The sequence below is a fragment of the Tenrec ecaudatus genome, chromosome 1, assembly GCF_050624435.1.
Source record: "Tenrec ecaudatus isolate mTenEca1 chromosome 1, mTenEca1.hap1, whole genome shotgun sequence".
Lineage (NCBI taxonomy): Eukaryota > Metazoa > Chordata > Mammalia > Afrosoricida > Tenrecidae > Tenrec > Tenrec ecaudatus.
The window spans coordinates 221,438,846-221,465,574 of NC_134530.1; positions in this window are offsets into that span (position 1 = coordinate 221,438,846).

Genomic DNA, 26,729 nt, shown 5'->3' on the forward strand with positions numbered 1-26,729 from the left:
ATTGTCTAGACCCCCAAAATGTCACTACCCCAAGCAAAATCTCCTCCTGCCCCACCATGCCCACCTCCTATCAGCGTCTGCCTGAAGAGAACCTCTCACCACTCATCCGTCAGTTTGTCGCATCGGTAGCTTACAGGATGCGGTGAGGCGGGAAGCTACGTTAGCAGGATTTCAAATACCAGCAGCATCGCCAAGGTGAGACAGGTTTCCGTGAAGCTTCCAGGCCAGGAGGAGGGGTCTGGAGATCCAGTTCTTAAACAAGGACCCGTGAGGACCGCACGAGTCGCAGGGGAATGCTATTAGAGTGCCAGGGTACCACTGGGAGGAGCAGCCTCCTCACATCCGAGTCTCCCTTGATGGCCTCGTTGGAGCAAAGCTCTCAGGGCACTTGGCCTGCTGATGTGGTACCGCTCAGCATGAAGGGTGGGCGGGGAGCAGCCGCGAGCATCCCTTAATGATCAAACCGTGGCACGGACAAAGTATGAATCTAAGAAAATGGAAAGTTATCAGAAATGAAATGAAACTCATAAAATTCTGTATCCTAGACGTTAGGGAACTGAAGGGGACCACAGCGGGTCCTTTCGAATTAGACAATGATGTAGTCCACTGTGATGAGAATGATCAAATAAAGAGGAACAGAGTCAGAGTTACCCTCAGAAAAAAGCATTTCACAATCTACTCTGCAGTACAACCCATAAGTGAAAGAATAATACCTATACGCCTACAAGGAAGACCAGTTAATAAGAATATTGTAGGTTTCTTTTACCAACTTCTGTGTCTGAAAGGATCAAACATGCCATCAAGACACACGGAGCATCACTGGCGCTTAGAAGCAAGCGTTAAAGTCAAGGACGGGTCGGTAACTGGAAAGTGTGACTACACTGCAGAAATTATGTGAGAGAGGACGTGGTGGAATTTTGCAAGACTAACAACTTATTCGTTGCAAATAAATTCTTTCAACCAAAGAAGCAACGGCGATACGTGTGGGCTTCACCTGTTGGAAAACCCGGGAATCAAATAGATAGGCTGCATCTGTGGAAAGAAATGATAAAACTAAATAGCATCCATTCTGATGATAGGCCAGGGGCTGACTGCAAAACAGAGGACTCGTTGCTCCTCTCCCAGTGAAGCGTGGCTGGCCCAGTCAAAAGCACTGAGAGTTCAAGTTGAAGCTGAAGAAAATGAGAAGAATTCTACGAGAGTCGAAGTAAAGCCTTCGTTATATCCCACTGGGATTTAGAAACCATCTCGAGTAAATCTGATGCACTGAAGATCGGACGAGTTGTAGCATGATATCAAGGACATATCAAGGACATACTACCCGAAGAAGGCAACGGTCATTACAAAGACAAAAAAGCGAGGAAAGACCAAACTGTATGGCAGAAGAGACTCTGAAACTTGTTCTTGAATGGAGAGCCATGAAAGTGAGTAGGAGAAACGATAAAGTAAAAGAGCTGAACAGACGAGTGCAAAGGGAAGCTCAAGGAGACCAAGCAAAGTTTTACAGTATGATGTGCACAGACCTGGAGAGAGAAAACCAAAGGGAAGAACATACCTGGCATTTCTCAAAACTAGAACTAAAGGAGAAATCCAAGTCTTGAGTTGCACTATTGAAGGATCTATGGGCAAAATTCACACCTGTCTGCCAGCTTATCATACTATGGAGGCTTGCCTGTTGCTGTGAAGCTGTTCCTCTGGTATTTCAAATACCAGCAGGGTCACCCATAGTGGACAAGTTTCAATAGAGCTTCCAGACTAACAGACGGGGAAGAAATACCTGTTGATCTAGTTTGAAAGCCTCATGAACAGCAGGGAAACCTTGTTATAACACCAGGAGATGAGCCCTTCACTCTGAATATGATTGGAGACGAGCTACCAAAGCAGAGTCAGCCTTAAAGATAGGGATAGGGCAAAGCTTTGGGGACCTTCATTTGTTTATGGGGTATGACTCAAAATGAGAAGAAACAGCTATAGTGATCATAATCCATTAATAAATGGGACATGAAATGAGCCAACTGTGGATTTAGAAAAACTGGTAGTAGTGAAAAATGAAGTGGAAGGCATGAAGATCGATACCATTGACGTTGTTGTTATTGTTAGATACCCTAGAGTCAGTTCTGACCCATAGCAACCTTACGCACAACAAACCGAAACACTGCCAGTCCTACACCAGCCTCACAGTTGTTCCTCTGCTCGAGTGAGCTGAAAATAGAGTGGTCTGGCCATCTTGAATCAGACAATCATACGGCTTTTTATACCAGACATGGCAAATTCAATAGGAATGGCATCACATTCATCATCCAAAAAGGTATATATCAAGATCTATCTTGAAGGGCAATGCTATCTGCAATAGGATAATGTCTCTCAGCCTACAGGTAACACCAGTTAATGCAACTATGATTCAAATGTATACACCAACCATGAATGCTGATGACGAAGATAGTAAACGAACTACACCAACTTCTTCAGTTGGAGATTGATCAGACACGCAATCAAGCTGCACTGGTCATCGCAATGCCAAAGTTGGCAGCAAAGAGGAGGAACAAATAGTTGGAAAGCATGGCCTTGGTGATGGAAATAAAGCTGGAGCTCTCCTGATAGAAAGTTGCAACCAACAACTTCTTCATTGCAATAACTTCATCAACAACATGAAAAGTGACCTGGATCTTACCAGATGGAAACACACAGGAATCAAATGGGCTATATTGGTGGGATGATATGATGGGAAAGTTCACTATCAGCAGTCAAAAAGTAATCGAGGGCTGACTGTGAAACAGGTCATCAATTGTTGATATGCAAGTTCAGGAGGAAGCTGAAGAAAATTAAATCAAGTCCACAAGAGCTAAAAGACAACCTTGAGTCTATCCCACTAGTACAGACTTGACACATTGACTCTAGTAACACAAATTACCAAAGACAGAATGAGTTGTGGTTTGACATGATGTGCATCGAATACAAAGAGCGCAAAAGTCATTAAAAAGACAGGAAAGAAGATCTGACACGATGCCAGTGGAGACTCTGAAAGTTGCTCTTGAACGCAGAGCAGCTGCAGCACAGTGAAGAAATGGTGAGGTCGAAGGACTGAACAACAGCACATTTTAAGAAAGGACTTGAGGAGACAATGTAAAGCATCATGATGAAATGCACAAAGACCTGCATTCAGAAGAACCAAACAGCTACAACGCACTCAGCATATCTCAAGCTGAAAGAACTGAAGGAAAAATTCAAGGTTAGAGTTGCAATATTCCATGGGCAAACTACTGAATCAGGCTGGAAGCAGTCAAAGAAGACAGAGGGAATGCACAGAGTCACTCTATCAAAGAGACTCGGTCTACATTCAGCACTTAAGAAGGTAGCAGATGGTATTAAAGGAAAAAGCAGGATGAGGGCAACAAATGGACAAATGGACTTGCCACACAATCAATGTGTGTATGGATTGTGATCAGAGTTGTACGAGCCCCAATAAAATGATTTATAAAAAAAAGAAAGGAAAAAGCAAATGGTGTCAAAGGTAGAAGTCCAAGATACATCAAGGCACTAGCCAAAACACAACCCCCTGCTATCGACTCACAAACAAGACCCTGGAAATTGATAGAATATCAACTTAAATGTGTTAACAAGCGGATGCAGCGCTGGAAGCAGTCATTTGTCTATGTCAAGACATTTGGAACACAACTACCTGTCCAGTGGGCTGGGAGAGATCCACATTTATAGCTATTCCAAAGAAAGGTGATCCATCGGAATGCATAAATCATGTAACAATATCATTACTATCACACACGATTAAAATTCTACTGAAGATCATTCAAAAACAGATGCCGCTCATGTATAAGGAGCTGTCTGAAATTCAAGTTGGAATCAGAAAGAGGGTGAGATCCTGGCTGAAAGCAAAGAATACCAGAAATCTGTTTACTTGTATTTTGTTGACTATATAAAGGCATCTGACAAAGGCATTTTTATGTAGATCATTAAAAAAAAACCTATGGATAACAATTAAAGAGTAGAAATTCCATAATCATGTCATTGTGCTCATGCAGGACCTGTACATGGACCAAGAAAGAGGCAGTCTTTTGAAAATCAGGAGAGGTGTGTGTCTGGTTGTATCCTTTCACAACACTCATTCAATCTGTATGCTGCGCCAATCATCTGAGAGACTGGACGCTGTGCAGGAGAAAGGGACATCAGCATGGGAGGAATGCGGCACCACTGACAGCCTGTGAATGCAGATCAAGTGAGAGAACAAGCGTGCTGACAGCCAAGGGTGACTTCCAGCCTACAGACTTCAGCAAGGACTGCTCAAGATAAATTAAAAAAAAATCTTCATAACTAGATCAATAGCAGCATCCTGACAGGTAGAAAAAAGACGTAAGTTGTCAAGAATTGCATTTTACTTGGATCCACAATCTGCTGCAATGGAAGCAGCGGTCAAGAACCCAAACAATATATTTCACTAAAGCATATCTGCTGCCAAAGGCCGCTTTCAAGTGTTAAAAAAGAAAAAAAACAAGAATAGTCCTTTGCAGATGACTGTGAACTTGACCCACACCATGACTTTTTAAATCATTTCCTGTGTGTGTGAAAGCTGGATAATGACTAAGGAAGACCCGAGAAGAATTGGTGCCTTTGGATTGGGATTGAGTGAGGAATATTGAGCATACTGTGGATTTCCAGAAGGGGACATCTGTTTTGCAAGAAGTACAGCCAGAATTCTCTTTATTGTGAACAGTGCTGAAATAAATACTGTGGTAGTTATATAATCTGATATAAATTTGAGACTATTAAGAGTGAAGGGGTGGAGTCTAGCCTGTCAATCAGGTCGAAGACTGAAGACCTCATTTGGAGGCTCAATAGAGATGAATAGCTCAGCTGGAGGAGACACTCTCTCCCTGCAAGACATTCCTGTTGACAAGCCTCATGGAGCTATGTTGATGGAGCCAGAGCCCTGGAGCTGGAGGAACCACATAGAGACCCACACCAGGGCTGAGATGTTTCCACCGCCACTGGATCCACAAGACTTTCCACCCACTGGCCTGTGATCTTCCCTTGCATGTGTTGCGTGAGTCTGAACAGGAATTTATAGACCGATATGAGACTTATGGCCTAATATCAGTCTTATGGACTTGATCTGGACTGGGCTGCATGTTTTCTTAATATGCAATTACTCTTTTATATGAAGCTTTTTCTTGAACAAATATGAGTGTCTATGAATTTGTTTCCCTTGTCTACCTGGACTAACACAAATACTATTTGGTTGAGTCCCCATTTTCAAGTTTTTGGGGTACCTACCTAGGAGTGGAATTGCTGGGGGAGAGGGACCATTGCTAGAAGCCCTGGTTGCATAGTGGTTATTCATTGGACTGTTAACCTCAAGGTCAGCAGTTCAAAACCACCAACCACTCATCCGGGGAAAAACAAAGCTTTCTACTCCCACAAAGAATTACAGCCTCCTCACAGTCTCCTCTACCCTGTCCTACAGTCACCACGAGCCGGCACTGACTCGATGTCAATGAGTTTGGTTTGGGTTAAGGTTACATTTTCTGAGGATCTACCAGACTGTTGTCCCCAACAGCTATGCCATGTTTACACCAGCATCTGAGGGTTCCAATTTCCCCACATCCCCAGAACACTTGTTATTTTCCATCTGACAGCTGAACTGTTGGCAGGCTGCTGTGCACTCTCCTTTCTCTTCTTTGTGCACACCCCATAGGTCATGCTCCCAGCCCCATACATACACCGAATCCAGGGATCCAAAATGGCAGCTGGGTTCTCCTAGGGTGCCCCACCACCACCCTGCCCTGGGAGGAAACCCCTTCACCAAATGAGCCATGAAAAGTGGGCTCTCGAACAGCTGGACCCAACCAGCTCCCTCCTGGCCTAGGGCCACTTCCTCTGTAGGACATGCTTCCTCTGTCCTCGCTGACCGCAGGGAGCAAGGGGGACAGAACAAAGAAAGCCACAGGCTTGGTCCAGGCTCTTCCCAAGAGGCGACTGCTCTGACAGGGTACAAGTCACTGCCCTTTCCTCTTGGCCCCACCCAATTCAGGCCTTGAGGTCCAATCCACTCAGTGGCTACCCACTGGCACCACCCTCATCAAGTTCGCCCTGCCCCCCAGCACTCCCCTGCTCCTGTTGAAGAGTAACCCCACCCTCCCAGCTCACTCCAGGCTTACTGGTTGAGGCAGGTCAGGGCAGGGTAACCCCCCTCCCATACCCACATCTCTGAATAACTCTCTGAAAGAGGAAAGCAAACTAACAGCCCCTGTTCTGCTTTGATGAGCTGACCCTGCTTTTTCCAGTCACAAGGGCAGGCTGAGGCCAAATTTCCCATCTGGGGGTGGGGAGAGAGGCGGGGCTCAAGGGCAAGGCAGGGAGGAAGGGGTGGCCACAGGGGCTGTCTGCCTGCTGCCCCACCTTCCCTGGTCTGAATTAGTGGGTGTCCTAAGCAAGAGCAGATGCAGCCTGCTACCCTAGCTGGGCCAGACCGGCTGGGGGAGCCCTGAGGAAAGAAAGGCAGGGAACATTTCTTTTTAACGGGAAACAGATTGGAAAAAGGGGTGAGGGTGGGGAGGAGAATTAGAGGGAAAAGAAACCGCAGAAATCCCAGCAGAGCAGCTGGCGTCCTGGCCAGCATGGCCTCCCACGATGGGCCAGCCCAGGACGGTCCAGACACCACCCACCCAGCTCCCTCTTGCTGCTGTCACCGGGCTGCCCTGTGAGGTTGGCCAAGGCCATGTGCACAGTCCCCTCTGCCTTCCCATCCATCCCCAAACCAGCCCTGCGGGAGACTATGCCTGTCACTAGCCCACTTCAATGAGAGCCCCAAGGCTGGGTGATGAATACCAGGCCCAACAGAAGGGAGATGGAGGAGGAGGTGCCTAGGATGTAACTACAGTGTTAAAATCCCCAGGTCCCACCCGAATGAGGGGGATTTGCATGTATTTGCTTAAGTTATGCATCAGTACAGACTCTTTGCCTATATTTAGATGCAATGAAATAACTTTCTGGGTTGTTGGTTTTTTGGTTTGTTTGTTTTTTTTTTTGAAAACTGAGATGGGGACTATTTTAAGGTAGCCAAAGGTTACCTATCCAAATATAATGCATTCAAACCTGTATGGAGACTCACAGAATTCCACAGACCATCCTATAACCCTCCAGGATCCCAGAGAAAGTTCTTTTCCCTTGCCACCCCTTCTCCACCTTCAAAGGTGAGCAATCAGCGCTTCTCCTCCCAGTGAGTCACTGAGGAGCCATGGGCAGGTCCGAGTGCTGACCACGCGGGGTCGCATTGTCGGAGGGGCTAGTCCTGAGATGTCGCTACAATCTTTGTGCAATGTTCCAGAAAACATTGATTACTCTGGAGGAGAAAAGAAAATTCCTTGTGCTTCGTTACAACCACGATGTTTTCCAGAAGGCCAGCTTGCATGTGTCAGCAGCGTTACAGGCTGAAACTCGATGCCAATCTGCTTCTTGAACCTCTAGCGTGCTCAGGTCAGAGCTGCCACTGTTACCAAATTCTACCGGCACCGCGCAATTGCCACGAACGTGTTGTTCTCAATGTTGTCCATGTTTCCGTAGTTGCCACTTTTATCAAAAAAATTTTTATATTTGTGAACTTGTGTCAATAGATTTTTGGAGCATGAAGTAATAATTAAAGGAAATTTAGGAGAAAATTGTTTCAATGTTCTTCACAGTTACTAATCATGATGTAACTCAACATGTCCTTTTTGTTGGGTTGTTAGCTCACGATTCATGTCCACCCTCTGCACAGCAGAAGGAAAGCTGCCTGATCCTGCGCCATCCTCACAACTAAGCCTAGATCCGAGCTCACTGTTGCAGCCACTGCACCATCCGCTTTGTCCAGTTTCCTCCATCTTTTTCTCTGGCTTCTACAAGCCTGACCTCCTTCTCCAGGGACTGGTCTCTCATGCCCACAGTATGTGAGGCAAGATCTTGTCATCCTTGTCGCTAAGACACAATCTAGATATATGTCTGGCCAGAGTCTGTGCTAAAATCTGTCCACCATGGGTGACGCTGTTGGTGGTTGAAATACTGGTAGCATATCTTCCGGCAAAACATAAGCTGACAGAGGGGTGGTAGAGTTAAGCCCTACGGCTGTGATATACTTTGACCTTTGACATATAGAAAGCATTGGCCCAGGTCTTGAGCAAATGAAATAAGGCAAAGAAATAATGGGTCATTATGATTTGGGCCTCCAAGAAATGCATCTCTCCTCTTTCTTCTTTTCTGCTGATCCCCTGTGGGTGAAGGCCAGCCCCCCACAACTAATTGTAGGTTCGATAGGTACAATTATACGGTGTGTGTGTTATATATATATAGATAGATAGATAGATAGATAGATAGATAGATAGATAGATAGATAGATATAGATATAGATGGATAGCGAGATATAGATTATAATAAAGTTATAGAGAATATGAGAGAGAGAAGAGAGATTGAAATAATGGAATCAGACATAGACATATTTCCTAGTAGCATGCTCACCTCAGCTCCTCTTGGTGATACAGGGCAGGAGAGATCAGGAGAGAGAAGGGCAAGAAGGTGAAGGACAGGGGTAGAGAGGACAGGAGACCAGGGGAGTGAGGGCCGGGAGAGAGAGGGCCCGGAGAGAGAGCTTCTTTATTGCTAACCAAGACTTATATATCTTGGGAGGCGGGCGTGCAAGCCCCCTAATTACAGGTAAAAACATACGTCACAGGAAGGGGTTGCACTGTGGGTGATACAGTAACGAGAGAGGGACAATCTAGGGACATACATACAATAGGAAGGGGAGGGATTGGAGACACACATGTGACAAGATGGGCAGATCCCAGATTCAGGATGGCAGCCTAACTTTGGATGTCACGGAATAGCGTTGACTCTCCATGGAAACTATTATCAGTAGGGGGTGAACCCCACCTACAGTGGACCAGACAGCAGTCTGAATGCCTTCAGGGAGAATCTCTCTAAGCATATGAACTCCCACCATGTGCTGCTAGCAAGTAACTTCTAATGTCTGGCATATCTTTGGGGGAAACAAAGCTGGGGAACAGTCTTTTGTATCCCACAATCCCCTTTCATGGGATGTTCATAACCTTGCCCGCAGGGGAGGAGGCCCTACTGGATACCAGGCACAGCGCTGGTGGGAGGGTTACAAACGAAAATTAAAATCCCATCTTGGACCTCAAAGTCCCCAACACAAATGCATAACGTGATCCTGAAATGATGCACGTGAGCATGTGCAGGTACTGTGGACACTGAGCCTGGAAAGTGGGGATGGGAGTTCAAGGAAATTCTCCAGGTGACAAAGGAGAACAAAACCAAGAACTGAGGTGAAGCTTAGAGGGTGAGTGAGCATGGGAACGGGGGTGCTGCGATGGAGGTGGTACAGGTAGCACCGAGCCGTGTACAAGAAAGATGGAAATGAGTCTGGGTTCAGGCTGAGGAGGGCCTGTCCAGCTGGTAGGCACTAATAGGTTTTCAAATGAAGAATGGCAGGTACCTTCGCAGGGGTGTTGTGGCCTCCCCGTGGGACTGGCAGGCTGGAAGGAGAAGGCAAGCAACCAGAGAAGCAAAGAAGGTCTGAGCAAGGACACTGTTGGGCTCAAAGGAGAAGCAGGCCTGAGAAATATCTAGAAGGCTGTTCAGGAGGACTGTGTCAATTGGTAGAGATGCAGGGACAGAGGAACGTCTGACTCATAGCAACCTGGAGTCTGTCAGAGTAGAATGGTGCTCTATCAAGTTTCCGATGACTGGCTTTGTTTTGTTTTGTGTTTTCCTGGAAGTACATCTCCAGGCTTTTTTTCCCAAAGTCCTCAGTTAGTAGCTGAAGGTATTAACCACTGGTAACTCCTGGGAAAGGGAATGGAGGAAAGGGGGACTCGGAAGAGTGCAGAACGGTGCTAAGCTTACAGCAGGTAGGGTTTGCTTGGTAGAGGAGACCTGGGAGCCAGAAAGGATGAGGCTGTCTTACAGGCCAAACGGAAGCATCTTCTTTCTGCTTTTCTTTTCTTTTTTTTTTTTAATCACCAAGTAAAACTGTTCGGTGGCCCCTCAGGCTGAGGCGCTTCCCTTGATGGGTCAGAGACTGGAAACTGCATTTCCCACTGCCTTCAAGCTCACCCAACAACCTGCAGGCCCTTGAGGATTTAATTCAATTCAACAAATGCTTATTGAACAGCTACTCCGCATAAGGGAACCGGGCAGAAAAGAGATGTAGCAATTACGGTGTCCTTCGATTGTATTAGCAGAGTATTAAGTGCATTTGAATGGAATCTCATCTGAGTCCCATTCCCTGCAGTCCTGACAGCGAGAACCTGTCCACGTGGAAGGGGTCGAGCCGGAAGAAGAGCTGGGACTAATGCTGCATCTCTAAGACGCATGGTTCCTCAGTGGGCCCAGGAGGTTACCAGGGACTCAAACTATTTTAAGCAACAAGGGGACACATTGGACATTCAACTAAAAAACCTCAGGAGGCAGCTGGCCCCAGGCACAATTGGATTCAGAAGCCCAAGGGAGGCTGTCAACTCTCTCATGCACTTGCTCATAAATGGTTGACTCTGCCTTATCCCATCAACGTTCCTCTTGGCTCTGTATATCATAATAACACCGTCCAACCCGGTAACTCTGGACTTCCACAGTCTGAGTTCAAGTCCGGACTCTACCACCTAACCAGCTGGGTGACTTTAAACCAGTTACTTATCTTCGCCGTACCCCTGTTTCCTCATCTTGAAGAGAGTGATAACAATAGTATCTACTTCATAACCATCTTGTGCTGAGCTAAACAAGACCATTCTCTCAATGTACTTGCAGTGCAATCTGGCACAAAGCCAGCACCCCAACATGTTCCCAATGATTATTTCCAGCTCTGCTTCTTTAAGGGTGGGTCTCATTCTCCCCTGCTATACATGGCTTCCTCCATGCTGCCAAGGCATACGCAGCCTCAGTTTACATTAGCAAATCTCAAAGCACTCTGATTGGCGCTGCTGCGGTCAGGGGGCTGTCTTTGTAGTCCTCTCCGAGGCCTGGGGATGGCACATCCCACTGACCAGCCTGCATCTTCTGCACGACTTTGAGGAGGTCTTGTGAGGGCACCATGAGAACAGCCTGACTTGGGTCGAATCTAGGTAGAGCAGGGAGGATTCTTTAGAAGAAGAGACGCGGTGAAGATGCATCACGTATGTCCAATGAGCTCTGTGCCCGTAGCTGCTGTGGAGGAACGTGCTGAGGAAAAAGATAGGCAACGTTCCGTGAGGACGTCCAGTCAAATAGTGAAGATGAATCAAAGCACACATAATTAGTCTAGAAGTCAGACCAGGATAGCTATCGTAAGAGAAGAAACTGTGCGTTTGGGTAAAGAATTGCTCACATCTGGTGGCAGAATCAGAAGAAGCTGAATGGGCTGGACTCTGAAGCAAGGGTGGGATGTTGGCTCGTGGGGGAAGTTCATGCTTGTACTAGTGATCTGGTAAGGTTATTACAGAAATACCACAAGGGGTTGGTCTTCACCAACAAATTTATTTTCTCACAAATTAGAGTGAGAACTTTCTCTCTCTGGTCCTTGTGTCTGTCTAGCATCCGTTGGTCCAGAATTCCAGGACTCCTAGATGGCTTCAAGTGGCACTCACGGCCGCGCTCCCCTCTCCATGCTTGCTTACTTGTTTCATCTCATTTCGATCTCGAAAGACACGTACGCATCTGAGTCACATCATGGGGAAAATCCACTCCCAAATGGGATTATAACCACGAGGATAGGATTTGCTAATCACGTGGGTGGGGAAGGGTAGAGATGCAACTCCCTAACAGCATTGGGCGGTCAACAAAAGCAATAGTAAAGGACTGGGGGCAGGGGGAACACTAGATGGACGAGGCAGAATGCAAAGACCCGTCATGAGAGACAAGGCTATCGAGTTGTGCTACAGCAGCAGCACACAAAAAGATAGGCTGTGGTCCAGAATCGTGAGGGGATGGGGCTAGAAGGAAAACCGCTATACATAGATATTTAATCACCAAGATTGAGGTCAGGCTGTGCATGACATGGGACAAGACTGTGAGTCAGATGCTGAAGTCATCTAGAAGGTTCTGGAAGTATGAGCATCATTGCCAGGATGAGTGGAAGCCAGGAGGGGTAGAGGGCCAGATGGCAAAGATGTTTTTGAAGAGGAAGCTACGTTCTTGATCCCTAATACCTTCCAAAGATGGCGCTAGAACTTCTCGGCACTCCAATTAATCCTAGAGAAGTTTGCTTTCTAGAAGAAAATTTATATCCAGAATAAGTATGCAACTATTAATCCATTCATTTAACATTAATTGGGCTTTGTGCTGGCCTCTGAGGGCACAACTGAACAAAGCCTGATCTTGTCCTCAAGAAGCCCACTGCTCAGAGGAAGCTAACATTGTGTTTATATCTGCAGGTCACACGCTACATTGTGTACTAATTACCAGTTACTAGGCTGGATCCCCACTAGGCTGGACATTCCCCGTCAATAAGTGTTTATTGACTGATTAATTGTATCTCTATTGTCAGTCTTCACGTGGATGGGAAGACTTTAATGAAATAATTTAATTTCAAGTGTGCACTGTTTCCGTGTGTAGTCTGGTGCCATGGCGAGGATCGAGAAGGAAGCTGACTGAGCAGAGAGGGGGTGGCTAGAGAGGGGGTGGCTCTGCCAGGGGGAAGTCGGGTTTTATGTAGGAAGGAAACGCAGTAGGACTAGAAGAGATAAAGCTCAAAGTGAAGAGCCTCCAATGGCCATGTGGCTGTGGGAATGCAGGGCTGAGGGGAAGGGGGGGAGGGCAAGGGTATGTGGGCCCCGTGGGGATGGGTGGCAGTGACTGTGCTGAGACTGAGAATTCATTGACAGTGACCAGAAAAGTGGGGGGCCTTAAGGAGGCTGCAGGTTAGGAGTGGGTGATAACGGTAGTAAGAGAGGACAGGACTGAGTGGGAAACTTTATTGTAGCAGACGTGGGAGAATAAAAATAGTGCGAGAGTTAGGTTTGGGGCAACTTGGCTGGGCCAAGAGGCAGGTGGGGTTTCTCCCCTGATGTGATGTCTCACATCTACATGATGGCATCTTCTGTGGAGTGCTACCCCTTTATCAAGTCATAGCCTAGATGTAATTGAAAGGAAGTTTCCCGGGGGGGGGGGGTATGTGGCCTACTCCTACTGAAGCAGAATCTGAGGGAAGGCTTCTTCTGTCTTGCTTCCCTGGATCCTGCCACTGTCTCACCAACCTCCAGTTCTTTGGGCTTAAGCCATATTGCCTTGCATGCATTTGACTCTGTAGGTTGACAAGCCTGACCTATTGACTTTGAATTCATCCACCTCTGCCTTCACCAGCCTGTGATTTTTCTTCTTCTTGACTCTCCAGCCTCAGCAACTTTGGGGGTCAGGAAAAGCCTCCATCCTAACATCTGACCCACGCTCTTGAACCAAACTGGACTTCCCCGGGCCTACAACTGTGTGAACCACTCTCTTGATGTCGACATCATAGATCACTGGTTTTGCTGCTCTAGAGAACCCAGCCTAACACAGAGAGTCAAGAGTTCTCAGACACACTGTCCATCAAGAGGCGGGAGTGCTGGCCTGTGGCTGGTCAAGAGAATACAGCAAATTGGTGCTAGCAAGGTTCCACACCTGGCTTTCAAGAAGCCTCAAAGTGTCCTCCTTGACCATCAGTAAGCTTAGTCCATCATCTTTGAGATCTGGCATCTCTCAGTGCTGAGCCCAGGTAGGCCAAGTGGAGCCCAGCCTTGCAGTGCCTCACCCATCTACCTTCTTGCTTTCTCAGAGCAGCTGTCCTTGCGGGGCTTGGGGAGTTTTACCTCTAAAACCCCATCCTGGAGTGACTTAGTTATTTTTGCTTCATGCTTGGGAGCCAATCTGAACTTTCCCACGGTGCCCCATGAGAACTTTGTAGGGTTGCCTGAATACACTTCATGCCGCCAAGACCAACTTGGGGCCCACTTGAACAAGCATCTGCAGGTAGGCAGTCGTAGGGTCCCCTGGGTCCACCATATTGCCCAGAGGACCGTGGGCTGCAAGTACACTGCACTGTTTCTTTTGTCTGGGAATCTGGTGATTCTTGAATGAGGCCTCTCTTGGATTCTGTCTTTTGTTCCAGTCACTGCTGCAGACCTGTAATCATCCCTCAGCAATTCCCTTCTCTTTCTCTCTTGACTTCTCAGGACACTTTTGTTAGGGATTGAATTATCTCCCCAACGCAAAACAGGTGTTATAAATTCTATCCCCATACCTGTAAAGGTGATCCCACTTGGGAACAGGGTTTTCTTTGGTATGCTAATGAGGCCACACAAATGGTCCATTTGGAGATATAAAAGCCAACCAATTAGCCAATTAAGCACAGACTAAAAGAAGCAAGAGGGAAGAAAAACTGATTCCACTTGGAGACCTCCAGGGAATACCAAGAAGAAACTGGGCAAGGGCTCCCACCCCGAGTGGACAGAGAGCCTTCCTTTGAGGCACCCTTTGGACGTCTATCTTCCTCAACGTGGAGAAGACCATTGTCCATCATTAAAGCTACCCCTGTGTGGCGTTTCTGTTACACCAGCACTAGGAAACCAGGATAACGCCTAAGCCCTCTGTAGGACACTCCAAGCTTAGAGACAGACATCCTAGGAATGGATCAAGCCAAACCGCAGGGGAGGATGGGGGTGATGGGAAGATGGAAGGAGACGAAAGGGGAAATGTTACGTAGCTAGATGCAGGGACAGGGGATTGACCTTCCCATGCCTGCAAAGGCCCCATAAAGGAGGCTGGAAAGAATTCAGGCAACCATTAGACACCTATGAAGACCTCAAACTGAGCGTGTTCAAATTCAAGCCCCCAGCCAGGTGGGAAGTACACCTGGGTGACCCAAATTAGGCCCAGGCCCAGCACATCACCCAGATGGGCTTAACCCAGGCAATGGGGTCAGCCAACACTTTCAACCATGCCTCCCCCTGCCAGGGGGGTGGGCCAGGATAAAGGCAGGGAGCATGTTCTGGGGCTTCCTCTTACTCTCTCCCCCCAGTGCTCTCTCTGGCCCCAGTCCTCTTGCCCTTTCTCCCTCAACCCCTCGGTCCCTGGGACCGCTCCCCCAGATGCGCACGTGTGGGGGCGCTGTTCCATGAGGTTGTTCATGACCCGTTGTGAGCCCCAGAGCAGCTCAGTGAGCTTCCCTGAAATAGCGTGCACTCCTTCAAGACTGTAAACCCTGGATCTTCTCCCGTCCTTCACAAAAACCCACTTGGATTACAAAACGGGCTTTGGCATGAATTCTTTCTCTTGCGAAGCCAAGAACCAAGGTATTACCCGCTCAAGAAACCTTACAGAAAGAAGCAGGTTGCCTTACCTGGCTGTGTCTCCATCCCCATGCCCCCTCACTCCACCCTTTCCTCCTGGGAGAGCAGGCTGACTGACCCAGCAGGTTTCTCCAATGAAGGGTAAAGAGGTAACACTCATTCACCATCTGCCCAAGTCCATGCTGGGACTGATAAGCCACCAACTCCTCCCGTAGAACAGCCAAGAGCGGGAAGGCTCTGAGGAGCACCGAACTCGGACAAATTCATAAAACTGTGCTGTGGCCCTCGGATCGCCTATCTTCCCAGTCCTGCTCACCTCGTCCCCTCAAGTTTTATTGTCTATTGAGGTCAATAGTCCACATCCATAAGTCTCTCAAAAGTTCCCCAAGATAATTCCACTGACTTTGGCCCCTTGGGCAATGATCCCATCGGACTCTGCAGAGAGCATAGGCTTATAACTGGCCACGGAAGCCACCTGTGGCTTTGTTGGCCTTAGTCCCCTCCATCTAGATGGACACATGGTCTCTGCTCTTGATGATGCCGGTGTTGGGGAGTCACTGAGGAGCATGTCCACACCCGAGAGTAACAGTGCTGCACCCTGCAGCCACAGGTGAGCCACCCACGTGTGAATGCACAAGCCACGCCCAGCTCCCTCTCCGTGCGTCTGTCCTGATGTGTCTGCAAGGTCAACCATCATCTGTAGCGGTGTTCAGATGAAATAGTTTACAGAGTGCAGGTCCTGAGCTTGGTCTTGGCAATACCAAGAGAAATAAGGTGTGATTCACCTTGCTCTCGAGCGATGTTCATTCCATTAAGAACCAAAATGCAAACACACAAACGCACTGCCATAGAGTCTATTCCAGCACATAGAGGCCCTGGAGCCCCACCCCACCCCGTTCCCCCACAATACGGGTCACACTATGGCGATCATTATGAGAGCAGACGGCACATCTTTCTCCCTCAGAGCAGGTTCCAACTGTCAACCTTTCTGTTAGCAGCTGAATGCTTAACCACGGTGCCACCGGGGCTCCTGTCTAGAAGATGATGGCCTTAGAAGCCACGTGGCCACCTCTCCCTGTCCTCGAGTGTCATGATTTTGACGGCAACCAGTTTGGTTTTCGGGGGTGGGGGGTATGAGACACTCATTGCAGCCCTGTTGATGCCACTGCCCCAACAGGGGTCAATCCCAACTCAGGGGGACCCTACAGGTCAGGGTAGAACTGTGCCTATGGGTTTCTGAGACCGTAACTCTTTACAGGGGTAGAAAGCCTCCTCTTTCTCCCATGGAGCTTGGTGTTGGTTTCAAACTGCTGACCTTGCGGTTAGCAGCCGAATGAATCACCCTTACGACACCGGGGCCCTGTTTGTGGTGCGTGGGGATTCAAAGAGCCTGGGAATGGGCAGGAAATGTGGCGAGTGCACAAGAAGGCATGCGGTGGTATGGAAAGTTCTCGTGGCAGCATGCAGAAGGCTTACCTGCCTCCCACTGCGCCAACAGAGGACGGAATGAGAGCTCCCAAGCACTCGCTCAATGGTGTTCGCTCAGCACACAAGCCCACAGAGGAATACCAGGGACGTTTTCCTCAAGACTCGATCAACATACGGAAGGCAGAGTGGGAGGAGACTGTTTTCCCCGCACCCGAGGGAGTGTCTACCGCAAGCGCAAGGGTGGAGAAGGAGGATGCGAGACGTTGACACGCAGTCTTCCCAAACTCTGGTGATTTCAGGAGCAGGATCCGCTCCGGGCAGCCGAGCGGCACCAGCAAAGTCAGAAAGACATGTGAGTTGTCTTTGCCTCTGGGGAAAAAGTTGGGGCCCGGGAGCTCTTTGAAGACCTAGCCCTGAACCCAGACAACGACCACATCTTCATTCCTCACCAACGGCACACTCCCCAGTCCCTCCGCGTCGGATCCTGGTGCCTCAGTCATTCTTCCTCCTCCGCGTCAGCCAACCTCCCCCCTGCCCGCTGCTGTGTCTTCTTACCCCCACTGAAAGCTTTCCCTCTTCTCCTTAACCAAGGAGGAAAGGGGGCTGCGAGTCCCGGTCAGCGTGCTTTGAGGTCAGAGAATCCCGAGTTCAAATCCAGTATCAGCAATGGCCATGAGAACCCAGGAAAATGACGTGAGCACACAGCACACCTAGGAGACTAATACCTGGGAGTCTGGGGGTGGGAGTGGAACAGCCTGCCCAAAGCATAGAGTGTGCAGGTAATTTGCATAGAGACGTGGTACTGTGTGACCTGAAGTCCCAAAGGCATGGTACTATGGACAAGGAGGTCCTGGGGGCTTGTAAGCGGTTCCTGGGCTTGGCCGCTACCCCAAAGCTTTGGGTTTTAAGTCTACCAGGAAGTGTCTTCAAAGAACATTCTGGAGATCTGGTTCCCAACCCTCAGCCGTGGAAAACCCCACGGCTCCCATTTCTACTCTGACACACACGAGTCCGAATCTTAGGCGCTGGCCACCGGTTTGTGGGAGAAGGACCTGACCTCTCTGAGCTTCGCTTCCTCTACCAGCGAACAGCCTAGCAGAGTGGTGAGAGCTAAATGAGCTCCCATAGAACAGTCGTACCACAGAACGGTCCCTCCTTGGCTGCTTTATGTGGCTTGTTTTTGTTTTGTGTTGTTTTGCTTGTCTCACGGTGTTTATTTGTTGGGGGTTCGGTGGGCAGGAAACATATATGCAGCGAAATCTGTGCCATCTTAACATGTTTACAGTGCGATCCAGTGGCGTGAATTCCGTCCCTCGTGCTGTTTGGCCATCAGTAATGGCGGGCTTTATGATTTGAGGGTGCTTTCGCTTGAGGTCAGTTCTGGAAGGGACACGCAGGCCGAGGCCTGGCCTCTCCATCCAGTTTAGACATTGACCTGTGGTGTGATACTTGGCCTTCACTCTTCACGCTCTGCTCCAGCCGCCCCTGTCCTCCCTGAGCCTGGGGCTCTGCTCTCACCAGCAGACTCCCACACTCCAGACCCTAATCCTATAGATCAGCAGTTCTCAACCTGTGAGTCGAGACCCCTTTGGGAGTCGAACGACCGTCCAATTCATAACAGTAGCAAAATGACAGCGATGAAGTAGCAACGAAAATAATTTGATGGTTGGGGACGACATGAGGAACTGTCTGGAAGGGTCGCGGCATCAGGAAGGTTGAGAACCACTTCTCTCGCTGGAGCCTGTGGAGGAAGAATGGTGGGATTTGGAAAGCATCTCCACTGCAGGGGTGACCTCCCTGCCCGGCCTCCTCAACTGCCTACCACTCTTCCCGTGTGCGTCTCCAGAAGGTCGAATATTCCCATGCCGCCACCTTTCCCCTGAAAACGTTCAAGGAGACAAACCCATTGGGGACTCTCGGCTACATCTGATGTCTCCCTTCATCAGCTCTCCGTGCGTGTGTGACTCAACTGGAAAACAGTTTAGCACAGTTTGTTATGCTGTTGGCATCAGAGCACGATGGCGACTGATGGCTGGTCTTTCTGGTGTTCTCCTTCCCTGAAAAGAACTGATTGCAGAATAGTGCTCGGGGAGAGGGGTGTGGCTTAGGGCTACGAGGGGAGGAGAGAGACACAGTTGGCCTGTTACCAAGCCTGGCGTGGGGTGTGCAGGGTGGGAGCACTCAGCTGAGATGATTGGCCGGGAAAACTCCAGAGCTGTGCAGTTATGTGAGTTGTTTCCCCCTCAGCTTTCTGAATGCCTCCTCTGATGTGCCCCCTCCAGCCAAAAACATCCCCCACTGAGACAGGGAAAAACTCACGCATAGCAACCCTGCAAGGCAGGGGAGGGCTGCCCCTGTGAGTTTCTGATACTGTAACTCTCTATGGGAGTAGAAAGTCCTAGCTTTCTCCCAAGGAGCGGCTGGTGGTTTTGAACTGCTGACCTCGTGTTTAGGCCAACATGTAATTATTATGCCGCAACAGCAAAAGACGGGTGAAATGATGATGGACATTAGAATGATAGTACCTCAGAAGAAAGCTTCTCTTGTATCAACTTTAAGGAGAGACCGAGAGGAAATAGTATGTGGCATTGCCACAAGATGGATTCAGGAAGGCTTAACAAAGACACTGGTCCAGCTAACAGTTTAAAAAAAAAAAGTCGTTTTATTGAGGGCTCTTACAGCTCTTATAACATTCCATACATCAATTGTATCAAGCACAGTTGTACATAGGTTGCCATTGTTTCCTAAACATTTACTTTCTATTTGAGCCCTTGGTATCAGCTCCTCTTTTTTTCCATCCCCCCCTTCCCCACCCCTCCCCAGGAGAAGCACTCAGGGGATCTGCTTCTCTTTTGAATAGAGGACAGATGGACCCAAGATGAGTAACAGTTTCAGAGTTTGCTCTTTGGCCTTCCAGGAAACTCTGGGGGCCAAAGAAGAAAGGGAGGGGTGGGTGCAAATTTTATTTTTTTTTAATTTTAACAATTTATTGGGGCTCATACAATTCTTTTCACCGTTCATATATATACATACATCAATTGTATAAAGCACATCTGTACAGTCTTTGCCCTAATCATTTTTTTCTCTTTTCTTCTTTTACATTTTATTAGGGACTCATACAACTCTTACCACACTCCATACATATACATACATCAATTGTATAAAGCACATCCATACATTCCCTGCCCCAATCATTCTCAAGGCATTTGCTCTCCACTTAAGCCCCTTGCATCAGGTCCTCTTTTTTTCCCCTCCTCCCTCCCCATTCCCCTCTCCCTCATATGCCCTTGGTAATTTATACATCGTTGTTTTGTCATATCTTGCCCTATCCGGAGTCTCCCTTCCCCCCTTCTCTGCTGTCCCTCTCCCAGGGAAGAGGTCACATGTGGATCCTTGTAATCAGTTCCCCCTTTCCAACCCACTCACCCTCCACTCTCCCAGCATCGTCCCTCACACCCCTGGTCCTGAAGGTATCATCCACCCTGGATTCCCTGTACCTCCAACCCTCATATGGGGTGCAAATTTTAGATGAGGATCCTCTTGTGCTGTGATCAGCAGGGAGGGTAGACAAGCTGCAGGAGGGGCCCTCACCCCCTCCAGGGCTCTGCTGCAGGAGCGGAAATGAGCCCCCAATCACCATGGTCTTCTTTTTGAGAGGCTCCCCGGGCCTCTCAAAATACCTGCAGCCACAGTGGTGAAAACCGAGTAGAAGGAAAGACAGACACCCGTCCTGAAAAGATCTGTGCTTTTAAAGTTGTGAATAAATCCTTTCTTAATCCCATTGTAAAGAGAGCTCTGCCATGCGTGAGAAGAGAGGAAAGATGTAGCGTGCACCCAAGCATAACTTCAGCCAATTTAGAAAGAGGAGCTTTGTAGATGTTAATTCGTTAAGAATCTCAAAAGGAAGTCCTCTTGGATTTGGATGTTCCTTAAATCCAGGAGAGTGTCCTTCAAGGAGGAGCTGCCGCACTGAGAAGCGCGCAGGGAGGAGGCCATGGGATGATGTGTGGCAAGAATTGGCAGCAACACCAGCAACTAGGAGAGGGGCAAGGGCAGAGAAACCCCAGAGCTCCCAGAAGGAACCAACTGCCTGCCCTCCACCGCCCGCCCCCCCCCCCCCCGTGTTCCCAAAGAGTACATGTAAGTACCTGCATTTCGGGCTTCCAGTCATCAAAGTTGTGAGAAAATTCATTTCTGCTATTTGGAGCCCCCAAGTTTATGGTAAGTTTGTTCCAGCAGTCACTGCAGACAAATACAAGGGAGTAGGGCGGAAGAGTTCAGAAGTGTCCCGTCTCATTTGGCCTCAAAGTGCCCTGAATAGTACCTCCTAGTTTGATGGCTCAAACTGCAGGGTCCCCAGCACCTCCTGGTAGAGCTTTTGAGAAGTTAGAGATTCCATGGCTTGGTATCCCTAATTCTCTGGTTCCTTGTAACCACTCCAAGCACACACCACCCCAAACAGAGCTGCCCTGTCCTCTGCACCCAGACAGTGTGGACTTGAGTCCAAGAATTGTCCTCTCCTTTCTCGACTGAGACACCTGCTCACATATGTGGTCTCAGCCTGCTTGGTCCCAGCTCAACCAGACAGACGAGGACCTCTTGAGGTGCTCCGTGGAGTTGTTTATCAGAGTCCTTCGCCAGCCTGGGCTCCTGCAGGCCCCGTTCTCAACCAGCTGGCCGACCTCAGAAAAGACCCAGTGGTTTGTCTGCCCTGGAAGAAGCAGGAAGCTACTCTGCAAGGGGAGGGGAAGTGAGATCAATAGACCCAATACTGCAAATCAAGACCCCAGAGAATCCTTCACGGCTGGCACCATACAGAGACGGCACATTGGGTCCAGAGGACCCTTCTTTTGAATGAGGTATGCGTGGGCGTGTGACGTTAGGAAGATCATTCAACTGAATGATCCCAGGCTTCGGACCCCACGCTTCGGCCTCCGGGATGGCAGTCCATAATATTAAGCTTGTGCTGAGTAGCAAGGCTGAATAACCCGAGTCGCCCTCCCTCCCCGCGTGTTCCATGTCCTCTCTTTGGAAACTCATAATCAGTTCTTAGACCCATGGGGTCATTTTAAGTTGATCACATTCTTGAGGCTGCTTTGTCCTTCCTTGGAGACGGAGATTGGGGTGGGGGTGGACTTCTTCTCTGGACTGGGCAACTCTAGAGAGATCAGAGTTGACCGTGGTCACCAGGAGCAGGAGGGAAGAGGAAGAGGAGGGGGGCGCTGGCATTCAGCTCACCCTGATTTTCTGTTTATGAGGTGAGAAAACCCGGCAGTGAACGTAGGTGGCGCTTGTGCACGCCAGGGTGCAGATGCCAACTGTGGAAGGGGCGAATGCTGTATTATCCCCATTTCTGCAACAACAACAACAACAGCCAAGAAAGAACTCCTCTTTTCTGTGCCCCTGGGGAGGGCCCCAGTTCTCTTGTCTGCAGAGCTCAGAACCAGAAAAGGGAGGGTGGACTGCTATCCTCTTTCCTCAAACTTGGGCTGTTAGGGAGTTGTTGAGTCTGGCCATTGACCTATGCCTTAAAGGCTTGTTGCTGAGGGAGCGGAGGAGGGAGGGAGCCGCTGAAGCTGCGGGGGTGGGCGTGGCCACGTTGCACAAGAGCTTAGAAGAGGTTGAACAAAAGAGGCAGAGATCTCTGGCTCTCTCCCCACTAAGTCAGGATGCACGGGGACAGCCAAGGGGAGGAGGCAGAGTGAGCTTGCCTTTGGAACTCTTGATTCCCTAGAGGCAGAAAGTCACGCACATCCACAGAGGGGAGGGCCGGGCAGACCCGGATGGAGGTGGAGGGAGTGGTAGAAGAGGGACAAGCCAGACTCAGTGAGCTATGGCCATGGCATGGCCACCATCTCGTTCATAGTCCAGACCTTCTGCTCAATGCTCTTCCATCCCCACGGGTGTGTCAGACCACGTGTCCCAGTGCTGGAGTCAGGAAGACCACCACCAAGAGGATGGCAGTGCCCCGCTCAGTGGGGGGTGGACAGAGCCTGTGCCAGACTAGAGCTGGCTTCTTCCCCTCGCCCAGCATCCCTTCTTCCACTGGCACCTCCAGCCAGACTCACGAGCTCACCTCCTACCTTCCACTTGCTCCCTAAATACTGTCAAGGATCACTGCTCCAAAAGCCCAGCCTGAGACCCTTCTCCCCTGGCTTCTGAGCTCCGTGTGGCCGCCATTCAAGCTTACTGCCAGAACAGAGGCCTTTTCTTGCACACATGGCTGGGCACTGGGCTGAGAACCTCCACTACGACCGAGCAGCCTGACTCCCTCTAGAGGTGCCTCAGAAGGGCTTGGGGGGTCTGTTTTTAAAAGCCACCATTGACACCATGTGGATGCCCAATGACCAGAGGAAGGAAAAACAAGTTTCGGGGCACAAAAGAGCAGCCTCCAAGCTGCTTGATTTGAAAATATGTGAAATGAGGTCTTCAGAGACTCCGTGACTCTCAGGTAAAGGAATTCGAGTGCTCAAGAAAAGAAACCAGGATCCAGGATGGCCCTTGCTCTAAGATCCACCTGCCCTGGGGGCTTGGAATTACCAGGCTGTGATAGGTAGATTTATTGTGCCAACTGGGCCAATAGGAACATGTGGTATTACTCAGATTGACGTTTGATTGGAGGACAAAGAGATAAATGGCTCAGCAAGGCCCACCCCTCACTCTCTTGCACCCCGGACCAGCTTACAGCTGCTTTAGTGAGTTCTCTGCCTCAACTTGTGAGCTACACTACCTGTGGGACAGCCAACCCATGGATTGTGTCACTAGAGCTTGAGGTTCTTCCAGCACTTGCTTTGCCATACTGCTGGTGTGTACATCTCTTGAGCTTGAGGCTAGTGGATCCTGTCGTCTTGCATTGCTTGAATTGATATCCCATAACCCATTCAGGCCAGCTTTACCAAGTTCCTGAGCTGCTGACCATTGGTGATCTCCCTGCTGTTTGCGTCCTGTGGACAGACTACCTGCCTTGCCTGAGGGAAGACTTGGCTATTTGCTTCCTTGACCTTGGACCCGGCAGCTTTCTTGAGTTAAAGGATGTCCAGTATATTAACTGTTCCACAGAAGTGAATTGAACTGAGTCTTCTCTACTGCTGTGTGGACTATTTAGCTGTTAAATTCCTTTGTGCTGTATAAATATACGTATGTATGTATATGTACACACACATATATGCTAATACCTTGGGGAGCTGGCTTGGGGGCAGGTGCTGTGGCTTGTTGACTGGGGAAGGGAGTGTGTGGTAGGGGAGGGAGTTGCACTAATTACTAATAAACATCTTTGGTTCTTAATGAACAGTCTCCGTTTTCCGCCTCCGACTTAGTTCAGGCTCCTGCTGTCTAGGAATGGAGTCGTCCCAGTGTTCAGTGGTGGGTGGGGAGGGGCACCCACTCCTCCTTTCCCTGCCAGTTTACGTTCCTCTAAGGCAAAGAACCTGGGAGCCTGGGCCTTTTGGCTTTCCTGGATGGGTTCTAGAAAGGTCCAGGGGTCCCTCAAGCTGCTGGGGTAAGAAAGCAAAGCTGATGGCCAAGGGAGACCAGGCACCTTTGTGGAGAAAAGAGATGCAAGGGACATCCCACTCTGAGGCCCCAGCAATTGCTTCCCCTTCTTCTTGGAAGGCCCCCCCACTTTCCCTCGCTGTGCACTCTTCCCTCCCCAATCCCTTGTAGGCCCGGGCAGGAGCGGCCCAGCCAGAACTGCTCAGTGTGTTATCCTGAGCTATTTTAAGAGGGAAGAAGGGGCCGAAATGCACCCCCTCTGGTTCCCACAGTCCCTCCCCCACCGGGTTTTGGGGTTGCCAAGGAGACAGCACAGCCTATCTGCAGCCTCTGTTTTGTTCCTGTGAGCCCAGGAAACTTTCTAAGGCCAAGTCAGTGGGAGCGCTGTCGGAGCCGAGCCTTTGGCGAGCTGAGGCCTTGCGGTCCTGGAGGCGCCCACACTGCCGCCCTCCCACGCTGCTGAACACACACATGCGCACACATTTGGAGCACCCACGCACACCTCACAGCCTCCAACCACCCGGCTGAACTAACAGGAAGAGAGAAAATGAAAAACAAATAAATAAAAAAATAATAATCCCACTTGCCAAATGTCCCCCTACACACACACACACACACACACCACCCACATGCCCACGCTCCCTCTCTTCTCTCCTCTTGAGCAGTGCTGTTCCATGCAACCCACTCTCTCCAATGGTACCCTGGAACCACAGGCTTGGTGGGTTCAGAGAGAGCAGCAAGGCCAGGCCACCTTAGGGGCTCAGACCTAGGAGGCCAGCAGAGCCTCACCGGAACTCAGGGCAGAATCTCAATGAATGGGGTGCGGAGGCACGGCCCAGAAGCTGGTCGGTGGGAGTCACGGGCATGGTGTGTGACTTTAGAACAGTCGCCTGACAATGATGCTTGGCATCCCTCTCTGGATGCGGGGACACCAGCCTCCGGCTCTTTGCATGACCCCGATGTGGACTGAGGGCCTAGGAGGGCAGTGAGATCAGCTAGGTAGCATGTTGTGGTGGTCTTTGTTAGGTGTCATGGAGTCGGCTCCGGCCCATAGAGACCCCGTGCACAACAGTGAAACGCTGCACGGTCCTGTGCCAGCCTCACCGTGGATCCGATGCCCAAGCCTGCTGATGCAGCCACAGTGTTACGCCATCTCAGCGAGGACCTGCCTCTTCTCTGCCACCCCTCCATTTGACCAAGCATAATGTCCCTCTCCAGGGACCGGTCTCTCCTGACAACGTGTCCAAAGTGCGTGAGATGACGTCTGGCCATCCTTGCTGCTAAGGAGCTCTGTGGCCTTCCTTCTCCCAGCACGGATCAGCGTGGCCTTTTGGGGGTTCATGTGCTTTCAGTATGCTCCTCCAGAAGCGGAAAAAGGGTGCTGATGGGTCATTGGTTGCCAGGCGGACCCGTGGTAACTTCTCTGTGCTTCCAAAGTTCCAGAAGTAAGGCCCAGCTCAGCGTAAAAGAAAGGGAAGAACTTTCCAGTGATTTTGAGCTGCCCAACCCAAAGGCAAGCTGCTATGCTGAGTAGTGAACTCTCCATCCTTGGAGGAATTCCAGGAGAGGCTGGGTGCCCCTGGAACAGTCCTGCTGTACAAGAGGCCCCACCCCACACCTCTTTGAGTGGGAATGCAGGCCAAGTGACCCCAGGGGTTCCTTTCGCAGTAAGGTTCCAGAGACCAGGATTCAGATGCTCTGAGAGGAGCAGGCCCTCCCGGTGCATGGTGACCTGCGGGCTATAGGCAGAGGGATGCCACCCTCCTTCAATGCGCTGGCACCCACGAGCTAGCCCTGCCCACTGAGCCAAGTGGTCTGGTAGCTGTGTTTCCTGGAAGGCTCAGGTGGGTTGAAGAGTAGATGGCCAAGGAAACACCAAGGAACACTACTGGGTGTGTGGATTCGAGGGGCTGGCACAACTGGCTTGGGGTGAGGTGCCTTACCTAGGGAGACTAGTTCCCCTTGAAATGAAGCCTTGAGAGCCAGCTAAGAAAACCGTCTAGTTTTCTCCAAGATCAAGGGCTGAGGGAGTGAGGCAGTCTCTCTGGCCAGGAGAGAAGGGGGCAGAAAGGCACAGTAGACAGTAATGTGTGCTCCTCAAGACCTTGGGCAGTGCTGCACCCCCAAAATCAAGGCACCTGAGACCTATCCTCCTGGGTGTGCCTGCTGGGGCAGCCACCAAAGGGCCATGGGGTCAAGCAGTCCAACCTGTCAGAGAGAAGCCACCATCAGGAGGTGGCATCTGACCCTAAATGTCACACGGGCTGCTGTTACCCCTTCTACATTGATGTCTTGTGACCTTCATAAAGCAGTTACCTCTCCACACCAAGGGCTGCCTGATGGAAGGGGAGAGGCAGTTGTAAATGACAAGGCCTGCTCCATGGGGCTCCCCATTTCCCCATCTAGTGACCCTCCCTCCTCTGCATCCCTGCTCAGCCTTGCCCCCCAACTGAAGCCATCTCTCTCCTCTCCTTCCTAAGGATTGTTCGCACCCGGATTGGCCTGGGG